The sequence below is a fragment of the Arachis hypogaea genome, chromosome 8 (genome assembly GCF_003086295.3).
Source record: "Arachis hypogaea cultivar Tifrunner chromosome 8, arahy.Tifrunner.gnm2.J5K5, whole genome shotgun sequence".
NCBI lineage: Eukaryota > Viridiplantae > Streptophyta > Magnoliopsida > Fabales > Fabaceae > Arachis > Arachis hypogaea.
In genome coordinates, this window is record NC_092043.1 from 9,447,721 (window position 1) to 9,461,006 (window position 13,286).

Here is a 13,286-nt window from a genome sequence, read left to right on the forward strand (position 1 = left end):
TTTTCAGTAACAAAAAGCAAAATCTCTAACCCACATTCTCTTAAAAATTGATGTAAGTGTTTTCTCTTCTCCTATTTTACCTTCGTCTTCAACAGAGTCACCGCAGGTTTCTACCGTCCTCAGCATCACTAGCAGTTTCGTTGTCGTCGTAAGAGTTCCATTGCGTCTTCATCCGTGTATCCGGCAGACGAAAGTGAGTTCTTTTCTTACACATAATAGTATGAATGAAGGATTTATTAAGTTTAACAGACATCTGAATTCCATTCATGATAAAAAAATTGTAAATAATCTTCTAATTCTATCTTTAAAATAGACTACTTTTATAGTTATAGTTTATCCAAAATGAATTCTTTATTGAAAAATATTTATATTTCATATTAATTATTCAAATATAAAATAAGTTTTTAGTCAAATCAAATGTATAAAAAAATTGACTGGTTGACTAGCTCCTCATCTATATTTTATTTTTATGTAATATCTAATAATAAATTATATTTTTGAAAAAATATAAATAAAAGACTAATAAATAAATTATCACAATTAAACATTTATATCGTCTCATTAATCTTACACATTTATTTAGAACTACGAGTCTCTTACGGTAGCATATCTGGGAACATAACTATGAGAAAAAATAATCCACAATTTTATTTTAGAATTTTATTAATTTATGTCCTAAAAATATATGTTAAATATATTATAAAAATATTTTATAAAAATTATTATAATTTTTTTTTATATTTTTAATGTATTGAATATATTAAAAACGTTAAAAAAATTTATTTTAAACAATATTAAACTTAAAAAATTAAAGAGACTTTAATGAACTCTTTATTAAAAAAATATTTATTTTTCATATTAATTATTTAAATATAAGATAAGTTCTTTCTAAAAATAAAAATAAAAGATCTCATGACAATTTTTTCTTTTGAAAAAATTAATTTTAATCAATTCAAATGTATCAAACAATTGACTGGCTCCTCATCTATATTTTATTTTTACCTTAAAATAATGAAAAAATAATAATAAGACAACTACAATTTTTCAAAAGTTTATGAAAGACTAATAATTAAAAAAAATAGCAGAATTAAGCTCCTAAAAATTACTAAGGATAAATGTTACCTCCTTTAATTAATCTTTCACACATTTATACCGGAGATTATGTATTTATGTCTATTGGGTTGTGTTTATTTGCAGGTATTAGGATTTGGAGTTAATATCATATTTGATAGCTAAAAATTAAAACTAAAATTTCAATCGTTTCAATATTTTTAGAAAATTAAGATAAAGAGAATTAAAATTTTTAGGAACTGACACTAAAACTTTAATAATATTTTTTTTTAAAATATTTTTATTTAATTTTTTAAATTCTAATTTTATCCCTCTTTAAAAATAAATTAGGACATTTTTCTCCATATATTTATCTTAAATTAAACAAAATATTAAAATATAACTTAGTCTTGTATATTTTAAACCAAACACAATATAAAAACTCTCAATCCTTTTTTTCTTCTAGTCTCTGTCTTTTAATCTCAATTTCCCTTTTAAATATAATCTTAATGTAGTTATTCCAGGAACATATACCTAATGAACAATAATAAAAAGGGAAAAACTAAACAAAAATGAAAAGTAATGGGATAAATAAGTTTTAAAAACAAATGTAATATATTTTTAGATCTTTAAAAGATATAAAATATTAAGTAACTCTTTGAAAATAATTTAAGATGGATTTATAAGTTTTTGTCTAATAAATTTATAAAAAAAATTATAATATTAGACATAATTTATCTTTTTGTCTATTAAAGTATGAGTCAAGATGAAAATAAATTGAAAAAGAAAGAATTACTGTATTATATTTACATTATAAGAAAAATTTGAGATAAATACAATATGAGAAAATAAGGGGTATAAAGAGATCGAAGGAGAAGAGTATAGAGAGAGAAGAGAAAAGAGTATAGGAAAGGAAAAGAAAGAAAGTTACGTTTTTTTTACTTCTTATTAAGTCGGTTAGAAGTGGTTTATCTTGTATGGTTTTTATCTAAACCTATAGCCTCCAATACCCCCCTCCTTCAAGGTGGATTATGAATATCTATCGTGCCAAGCTTGGAGTTGAGCTCATCAAAAAGTGTTGAAGCTAAAGCTTTAGTACAGATGTCAATGAGTTGATTTTGAGACCGAATAAGGAGAATATGAATGGTGCAATCTTTAACTTCTTTTCTGACCTTATGGTAGTCTATTTTGATATGTTTAGTGCATTCGTGAAACATGAAATTTGCTGCAATTTGAAGAGCTAATTTTTTGTCATAATATAAAAGAGCAGGCATAATAAAAGATACTTTCAGGTCTTGGAGTAGGTAGAAGATGGCAATAATCTCACAAATGGTGGCAGCTATGGCACGGTACTTAGCTTTAGTGGAGCTTCTGGAGATAGCGTCCTGCTTCTTAGATTTCCAAGAGATTAGATAATTGGCAAGATAGACACAGTAACGGGTGATTGATGTGCGCATGTCTGGACAAGAAGGCCAATCTAAATCACTAAACACCTTGAGTTGCATGTCAAAATTGGCAAGAAAGAAAATGCCACATCTTGGAGATTGCTTCAAGTATCTAAGGATCCATAGAGAAGTGGAGTAGTGTGACTGCATGGGAGTGGCTAATTGGCTGAGAGCTATGACTGCATAAGCAATATCGAGTCACGTGTTTGTGATGTATAAAAGTCTGTCAAGTAGTCTTATATAAGATGGAGTGTCAGTGAAAGGTATACCATGATCGTTTCGGAACTTCAGTGATTGGCTCATCGATGTCGGGGCTAGTTTGCAAGCTAGCAGCTCTGTATTTTCTAGCAATTCCAGACAATACTTTCATTGGCAGATAAAAATTTTCTTTGATGTTCTAGCTACATCAAACCCTAAAAAATACTTCAGTGTGCCTAAATTCTTAATCTTAAAAAGATCATCTAGTTGTTGCTTTACCCATCCAAATTCTGATGCATCATTTTCTGTGAGAACCATATCATCAATGTACACTAGTAGAGTTGTGAAAGAGCCTTGGGTCTTATGTTTTGTGAATATAGAAGTATCTTGGACGGATTGAGTATAACCCATGCTGATGAGAGTCTTGGATAATTTTTCATTCCATTGTCGGTTTGCTTGCCTCAAGCTATAGAGGGACTTTTTTAAATTGCACACTTGTCAAGGCTTTGGTGGATTAAGGCCTTGAGGAACTTTTATATACTCATCTTCATATAGATCTCCATGAAGAAAAGCATTATCTATGTCCAACTGCTCAAGAAGCCAGCCATGTTTTGCTACCAGTTTTAGAAGTAATCGAACAGTTCTAACTCTTGCCATTGGAGAGAATGTTTGCTTGAAATCTATTCCCTCTGTTTGGGTGAAGCTTTTTGCCACAAGCTGTATCTTGTGTCTATCAATGCTGCTGTCGGATTTCAGCTTCACTTTATAGATCCATTTGCACCTAATTGTGGTTTACCTAAGCGGAAGGTCAATGAACTCCCAAGTACCAATCTGATTAAGGGCTATGGCTTTAGTTTCCATCGCTTTAACCCAGTGTTCATGAACAGCAACTTCTTTGAAGGATTTCGGTTCATCTAATGTTAAAAAGTTGAAGACATATTTCTTGTGGCTAGCTCCTAGTCTTGAGTAGGATAAGTGTTTGGAGAGTGGATATTTTGTTGAAGAAGGAGTGGATGTTAGTGAAGTAGAGGTGACTAAGCTATAGTAAAAATCTTTCAAATAACTTGGCATTTTTTTAGTTGATCTTTTTGGAGGGACATGTATAAAATCTGTGTTATCATCTATGTCTTGTGTGCTGTTGTCTATAGAGTTAGTTGTGTGTATGCAGATCTTTCATTAGAATATATTAGAATGCATATTTTTTGCATTAGACTGTTGTACATGAGCCCAATTTCACGCTAATATAAAAGAAGCAGCGCCGTTTCTGATGGGAAACTCCACTCTCTCTTCCATCTTTCATTCTTTTTAGTTTTAGATTTTACACATTAAATTGGAATTTCAATTTTTCTGCACTATGGGCAACTAAACTTCATTGTTAAGGTCAAGAGCTCTATTTATTTTGATAGATTAATATTATTATTCTTCTATTTTGATTAATGTATTGATTTTTATTTAAGAATTGAGTTTCGTTCTTCATCCTAAGGATTAGAGTGTATTGGAAAATAACTATAATCTGAATTAAATTCCTCTAAATCTTGAAAAAGTTAAAATCATTGGAATTAGACTAGAAACTCTTTCTCATAATTCTTCAATTATCTGGAACTAATTTGATACGTGACATATAATCAGGTTTCTTTTGGGTTCTTAAGAATTGTGTGGCTTATAAACCAGAGATTGTACTCAATCTTTTAACATAATTAATTGATCAAGAAATTGACGATTGATTAGGTTAGAAGAAGTTCAATTACCAAGGAATTGGAGTTCAATTACTTAGGGTTTGTCATAAATTATATCTTTGCATAATCAAAGTAGACAGCAATAATTGTCAATCCTAAATTTAATTATTTCTGACACTTTAAATATCTTTATCATATTATTTTCTTAAATAATTTTAGTTTGTTGTTGTTTAATTTTCTACTTTCATATTTACTATTAAAACTCTTATTTTTTATTATCTGACTAAAATAATCAATTGACCATCGTTTGCTTAATTCGTTAATTCTCGTGGGAACGATAACCCACTCCCGTGATATTACTTGATATGATCCGGTGCACTTGCCGGTAGTTTGTGATTTGTAAATTTTGCATTAATTTTTTGGCACCGTTGTCGGGGATTAATTGTGATTAACAAACTACCGATTAATTGATTACCTAGATAAGATATTTTTTCTTTTTTCTATTTCTTTTCTATTTCAAAAATAAATAAATAAATAAATAATATTTCTTTCTATTCTGTCTTCTTTTCCTCTCTTTTTAGCACATGATGTGTTCGATTCAGTTTTGTATTTTGTGCTAAGAAAAATAATGGAAACAGATCACATGGATTATTACTCACACTCAAAGAATGATTCATATTACTGTGGATGGAGAAACTATCCAGATTTTGGTTGAGAAAGTCAAGACCAAAGAAACTTCAGTGTTTCATATTTCATCTATCAAGAACCATCATCTCCTTACTCGTACTAAGAACCATCATCTCGTTATTCATATCAAGAACCATCCTCTTTTTATTCTTATCAAGAGCCATCATCTTTGGAGTTGGCCTTAGAACAGCCTTAGCAGAACTCTCCAAAAATATAATTAGCTTCATGCAGAAAACCAAGGCCTCCATAAGAAATTTGAAAGTTCAGGTATTCTCTAGCTACCCACCGGTGTCGGTTTTGGGTATAGGTACCCTTTTGTTGAAGGTCGTTCGAGCTTTTTCTGGGAGTATGGCATGGGTTACTTCAGCATTGTAGCGCCTGGTACTCGAACATAGGTTAACTAGCCAGACAAGTTGCTAAGAGACCTACCAATACCTTCCCTAGTGACACAATTTTAAATCCAAAGGAAGAATACAACGCAATAAGCTTGAGGAATAGAATAGTGCTTAGCAAGAACAATGATGATCAAACGGAGGCTACAAAGGAGGAGTTAGAAGCGTAAAAGTAAGACCAAGAGGCTCATGTATCAAGTAAATTTCCAATTAAGAAGGAGGTAGTAGAGGAACACAAGCCTAGGATTCCATATCCTCAGAGGCTACAAAAGGTGACAAAGGAACACGCAACTTCTTTTCCAAGAGAAGCAATGCAAGATCTTACAGAAGAATGTGAGAAAATCAAGCAAAGGAGCCTATACTCCAATGAATTAGAAAACTCTCTATCCTTACACATGGAAGAAGAGGAAGATGCACAAATAAAGTAAGAAACCATGCACATTCCATACTTGCAAATTCCAATAATTAAGGAAGAAGTCATACAAGTCTCTTCAAATTTATGCATGCAAGCTTCTGGAAAGAAAAATATGAATGCACCATGCCACTACCCACATACGAATTGAAGTCTCTCTCCCAATACTTAAATATGCTTTTTTTTCCTAGTGAATCAGAAAATTGTATGGGAGTTACTTTTTGGTGGGTATCATTTTTCTCCTGATGTCTACTAAAGTCATTTCTCTTAACCAACTGAAAGAGAGAAAGAAAATTCAAGAATAAATTGTCAAGCTAGTAACGTTAAAGAAGCCTTTGTTGGGAGACAATTCAACATTAGGTAATTTTTTTTCATTTTTCTTTTTTCTCTGCTTCATGTTGCATATGTATTTCATGGATTAAGTTTGGTGTTGCTACACCAATATGATGCTTGTATTTTACTGGGTACTTGGCCCAACCTCTCATTGATTGTGTCACACCAAATTTGGTACTCTCACACCAAGTTTGGTGTTGCCACACTTCACCCATGCAAGGTCTACTCCCCCCATGCCAATACATTAGCTATATGGTTATTTTGCTTTATTTTATCTTTTCTTTCGTTTTATTTTTAATTTTGCTTGTTTTATTTGAATGAGTTTTTGCTTGCTTCCTTATTTTCACTAGGCAATCATGATTATTCCTATTTCTATCACCACTATTTTTTTTTGTTGTTTGAGGACAAACAACCATTCTAAGTTTGGTGTTGGATGCTATGCTCTACATAGTCTAAAAGGATTATGACAATGAGAACTAAGGTTGTTGACTTTTATTTGTTTCTTTCCTTTTTAATTATATACATATGTTATCCTATTCTATTCTATATAATGCATTTATGAGTCTTGTTAGTCAAGTGCATATCATTACTTATCATTACTTGTCCATCACAACCCACAATTATAATTGTGCTTGCTCATAAATGTGGGCAAGCATCATGAGACAAGAAAGAAAAAAAAGAAAAAAGGATTGATCATAAAGAGCATGACAATGTGAGTTTAGAAGGTCTAATTAACCAAGAATGTTTAACATAAATTGAGCTAAATTGCTTGAGGCCTTAGTCTAGAGGACTATTATGATATCTTTATACTTGACAAAGCTTTGAAAGAGCAACATGTAATGAATAAATAATAAAAATGAGTTGAAAGAGAAGTCAAAGGCTTTGAGTACCACTGAGTAAGGATCTGAGTCAAGTGCCTGTGGTGCTTATGTATCAAGCAAAAGCTTGAAAATTAAGCATTTAGAGTCACGGTTAGGCTCAAGGTGCAAAGCATCCCTCCCAAAAGAAGAGAAAGCCAAAGGCTCTGAGTACCAACAATGGAGAATATTAAAAGGACATTGTAAGCTCAAAGAGCTCCTCAATCAAGTGCTTGTGGTATTTCTGTGTCAAACAAAGTTTGAAACAAAACATTTAGAGTCACAGCTAGGTTCAAGGTGCAAAGCACCCAATGAAAATAATATGTGAAAGAAAAGTAAATAAGCTTGCTTCAAGGTGATGATTCAAGGAAGGATTCTATAATCTAATCCGGATAGAGGCCTTGAAAGATTATAACCAATTGTATTGAATTGGGCATAAGTGAAATGGCTAACCAAACTCATTTGAATTGCAACCATTCACCCTTGCATTTTAAGATTGAAAAGTTTGATAAATAAGTCATGATTCTTTACTTGCTTAAGGACAAGCAAGAGTTTAAGATTGGTGTTGATGTATGAGCATCTTAAGCACTTTTCTTGGACAATTCTTATAAAAAAATTTATGACTTTTACTTGGTAATTATATTATTTTCAAGGCTATTCTATTAGTATTTTAATTTTCTTGGTTTCAAATTCTTGCAGGAAAATGTTAGGAAAAAAGAAGAAAAAGTACAAGGAGGAACCAAGAATTAAAGACAAATACAGAGAGAATTCATGGATGTTGTCAACCCTAACCTCTTCACACGCTAATGAGCATAACTTGAGCTTTAGAGGTCCAAATGATGCAGTTCTAGCAGAAATAGAAATCCAACTTCTAGAACTTTTCAACGATATATAATAGTTTATGCTTACTCTCTGGACTCGCGGTGCTAAACGCCAAACCGTGTCCCACTCACCATTCCATGTGGGAGTCCTGATGCTAAATTCTAGGAAACCGGCGCCAAATGCCAGATAGACAACAAGGAATCACAAATTTTATCAAAACTGGCGCCAAACACCAGATAGACAGCAAGGAGTCACGAATTTCATCAAAACTGGCACCAAACGCCACCCAAGTGGTGCTAAACGCCAGCAATACGGCCCAGAGCCCAATTTCACGCTAATATAAAAGAAGTAGTGTCGTTTCTGATGGGGAACCCCACTCTCTCTTCCGTCTTTCATTCCTTTTAGTTTTAGATTTTACATATTAGATTAAGATTTTAATTTTTTTACACTATGGGCAACTAAACCTCCATTGTTAAAGGTCAGGAGTTCTATTTATTTTTATGCATTAATATTATTATTCTTCTATTTTGATCAATGTATTGATTTTTATTTAAGCATTGAGTTTTGTTCTTCATCCTGAGGATTAAAGTGTATTGGAAAATAACTCTAATCTGAATTGAATTTCTCTGAATCTTAAAAAAGTTAAAATCATTGGAATTAGGCTAGAAACTCTTTCTCATAATTCTTCAATTATCTGAAACTAATTTGATACGTGACATATAATCAGATTTCTTTTAGGTTCTTAAAAATTGTGTGGCTTATAAATCAGAGATTATACTCAACACTTTGTTGATCGAGGGAAGAGGATCCATTGATATGATTTGAGATCTAACTCTAGAAAACCTATCATGGAGACTTTTCAAGAATCACAAAATGAAATCTTGCTCCCTGTATGCCTTACATGCGGATTGTCTTCCACATCCACATGGATTAATTAGCTGAAAATTCTCAATCTCACCCTATAATTTCTTCAATTGAATAAAAAAGTTCGTAATAGATAGTATACCTTGTTAAAGGGAATAAAGTTTCTCATTCAAATCAGCGAGGCGCATGTGGTTCCCTTGTGAAAACCTTTGTTTCAGCTCTATCCAGAAATCTCTTGCCTTTTTGACAAACAAGACATTTTATGCAATTTCAATACTAAGTCATCGAAGGATCTAATTTCTAATAAATATGTTGTACTGTTGTTACACTCCCAAATTGCGTGCATCGAGTCTCCAGCTGCTGGTTCTACTACAGTGCCATCCAAGAATCCCAATTTGCTCTTCAATTCAAAAGCCATTATCATGGCTTGCAACCAAAAATGGTAGTTCCTCTCGGTTAGCAAAGTCGATATGGGCATTTGTCCGGGGTTCTCACTAGGATACAAAAAGAATGGGCTCATCTGTACACGCTACCCTTCAATAGCCTTATGTTTAAGTCATAATTCAATGAGGGTATGGTACTACGACATAAGACTGAGTTATAAATACTTACGTATAGAAAGAGATATTAAACTAGAAGCCTGTAAAAAAGATTTAAACCTCAGATAAATGACAATTCGCTAATTGTTTACACTCAATAACATACATAAGCGTGTCAGGAAATGTAGATATTTAAAAGTTTGAAGAAAGAATAAGGGTAAAGAAACATATACAAGTATATATAAAATATCTACTAGTCTCGGCCCAAGAAGATTAGGCCGGCTAGAGTTATAGCAGTAAAATAGTTTGATATATAAATCCTATCTCTCCAAAAATATATCATAAGCCTCTAAAGGCAAGTCTTTAAAATAAGTACATTATATAAATTTTTTCAAAAGAAGGAGAAAATCTAAACCCAAAACAGAAGTAAGAAAGTCTTTTTCGCCATCTTTCAGATAAAACTCCTACTCACTAAGGAGCGTTGGGACTTGCATCTGAAAAACAAAAATAATATATGGACGAGAACCCAAACCATTGGTTTTCCAGTAGCGTAAAAGTCCCGATTTGATACAATATAAGGAAACATGAACTCTCTAAAAAATCTTAATCTTCAAAATCTTATTGATCCAAGTCTAGGGTTCTCACTAAACAAGAAAATGGCAACTTAAGGAATTTAATCTATCTATTTATTCTCAGTTTTTCATAAACCTCCAATCACTACATCAGGAACAACCCTCAACGTCACTACCACCAGCATAAGGGATCTCTCAGTTGTTCAAACACATACAAATAATACAAAGAATACACAAATAGAGAAAACAGATAAAGCAATTAGCTCAAAGAGCATATAGATACAATTATTCACCAAGGCAAGCCAAATACAAGATGCGCACCCAATCAATACACACAAATGCAAATAATGCATGCCTTTCCTACGGTCAATCAACTCATCTGTCGGTTATAAACCAAAACCCAACATGTCTGGTAGCAAACCCTAGACAGTCCTTGGTGCGCGCATCCTCAAGAGGTATTCATATTCATCAATATCATGCATGATTCTCAAATCAATGCTAGGGAGTGTGCCCTATTCACCTTCTCTTGGAGGAATCATCTTAGAAGGTCTAAGTACCCGGCCACATCTTGCAACGAAAGATCAACAAAGTGTCTCAAATCTCAATCCAGAGCAAGTGGCACAAACCATAACCTTTGCATTTATCCATGTGGTTTCTACCCAAGGATGTATTTGTCAATCAAACTCATGTCTATTATCCAATCATATCAACTCATCTCTTCAATCACTTCCAACTCGTTTTGACTTAATAATTTCCTTTCCAACGCTTTCTATCCTCTAATCCACCATCTCTATACTCATTATATGGGTTATAAAAGTGAAAAAGCTAGTTGAATAGGTTAAAATAATTAAAAATCATCATTTTTGTAAAACAGGACAGTCGTGCGTACATATGTCTCGTGCGTACGCACGAGTTCACTTTTGCACGTATACACAGAAACGCACACAAAAATTGTTCAATTCTAAAATGCAAGTCGTGCATATGCATGGGTCGTGCATACACAAACCCAGTTTTTTGCAACATTTGCAGCATTCAATTTTAAACACTAATTTTTAATCATTCATAACTTCCTCTATAAAATTTTGTTTTTCCTCATTCTCAAACTGATTTAAAGCTCCCATCATCACCTTTAATTTAAGACAAATTTCATTAAAATCTGAACTTTGAGCAGCAACTTATGACCCATCAAAATTGGTTAAAAACTCATTTTTACCAATTTTGCACAAATACTCACTTTGACCAATTCTTCGATCCAATTTGATTCAAACTACTTCCATACCATTTCTAAACCTTTTAAACACTCATTCACCAAATTTCAATTATTTCAAGCCTAACCAACCCCATTCTAATTCATTTAGTACATTTTCTCGTTACATCCATTTACAATAACAGCACACAACACTCAAAATTCCAATATTCATAACCAAACCAAAGTCAATCATCCAATTAATTGTCATTATTTCCAGCAATTTACAACATAATACACCAATGCTTACCACAATTGATCAAATAAGGGATTCCTCACCCTATTATGGCCTCCGGCCCAAGTTTCTCATCAATCATCATCATAATCAATAATACCACTCAATTCACAATATCACAACCAAATTAGAATCAATCATCTCATTCTCATTCAACAATTCACAACACTTATCTCAACTTACAACATAGGGGATTTCTCACCCTATCACGAGCTCCGGCCTAATTTTTACAACAATCAAGCATCATATTTAATCATGCCACAACATCATTCATATATATGCATATTTATACCAATCTATCATCACATTCATTCCAAATCAATCAAACACCCAACATATCACAATTTTTACTAAACCAAATAATCAACCACAACAATTCAACAATAATCCTAGGTCTACTAGCCTAGGATTTCATATAACATGACATGGTATTTACCCAAAACTTAAACCCATACCTTAATGCTGCAAATTTCAAACTTTCAGGCTTTTTCTTCCAAAATTTTCAAGCCCCTAATTAGCTCACACTAATGTCCAAGTTCAAACTCCAAAACCTCACCAAGTCAAGCTTCCAATTATTCAATCTAACACTATATCATACAATTTAGCGCAATATTAGAAATAGGGCTCATATAAATTGAAGAACCAAGAGGAAAAAAAGGGTTCTTACCTTTACCCAGTGAAATTAGTGATAGAAACCACCAAGAACACAAGTTAGATAACTCCTGTAACATCAAAATCACTAAAAATGCTCAATACCCAAGCTCAAAACGCGAAATCAGCTTTGAATGAGAAACTGAAGCTGGAATTTCAAGTTACTTACCAAACTAATCAGATAGAATTGAAGAGGTGAAGATAGGCTTCGCGTGGTCACAAACAGTGCGCGGTCGGAGCTGTGAAACAAAAGTTATGATCAAATGAAGATGGTGATGAATAGTATAGTTAGAGCATTGTTTCTCTCTTCCCTCTCTTATCCATCAACGTTGCTCTCTCTTTCTCAATGGAGAATGTGGCTGAATTACAAAGTGGAGGGACATATTAAGTGTTTGGGTTATGGGCTTTAGAGCCAAGTGAGACCCAATTCAAGTTCTTAGCTCTTTGTCACAACTTTAGGCTAAAACCTTTATGATAAGTGCTCGAGCTTTTGTTCTAAATTTTTTTTATTATTTTCACATTTTCAATTTTTTCCACTCGCATTACTGGACTGATTTATACCGGTATAGACAATTTTAACACTGGTACACGTTTTTCTCAAAATAATCATATTTTCACGCTAAATTTAATTTTCTTAATTCAAATTTTATCGTTAAATTTCTAAAATATAGATTCTAATATTTTTACATATTCCGAGCATCTTAAATTCTTAATCCCAATTAACGCAGTTTTAATTAATCAATTTACTAGTTAATTTTTTCGAGTATTACATCATCGGATTACAAATCGCTGCTGCGGCTAGGTCCGAGACATTTTTACACACTTCTTCTTGGATTGAATTCGAATCTTGTGTGACTTCTTCCATCTCTAATTCAGAATCGGTGAGGATGCTGTGAGATCAAGTTTCTTCTTTTCAATCCCATTGATCAAAAACACTACTTTGTTTGAATGAACAAACCAAGCAATGCTCTCATCAATCTCTATTGTGGGGGTTCAAAAGAAGCAAGAAGCTCGATCATTGGAGAGTAAATTAATTCTGCAGTTTCTGCAGCTTCTTGGCAGTGATGAGTGGATATTTTATACATTTTTTGGTATTATTTTCATATAATTTTTGTTATGTTTTATTTAAGTTTTATTAAGTTTTCATAGGTTTTAGTGCAAAATTCACATTTTTGGATTCTACTTTGAGTTTGTGTGTTTTATGGTAATTTCAGGTATTTTTTTGCTGAAATTGAGGAGCTTGAGCAGAAGTCTGATTCAGAGATAGAGAATGGACTGTAGATGCTGTCAGGATCTGACCTCCGTGC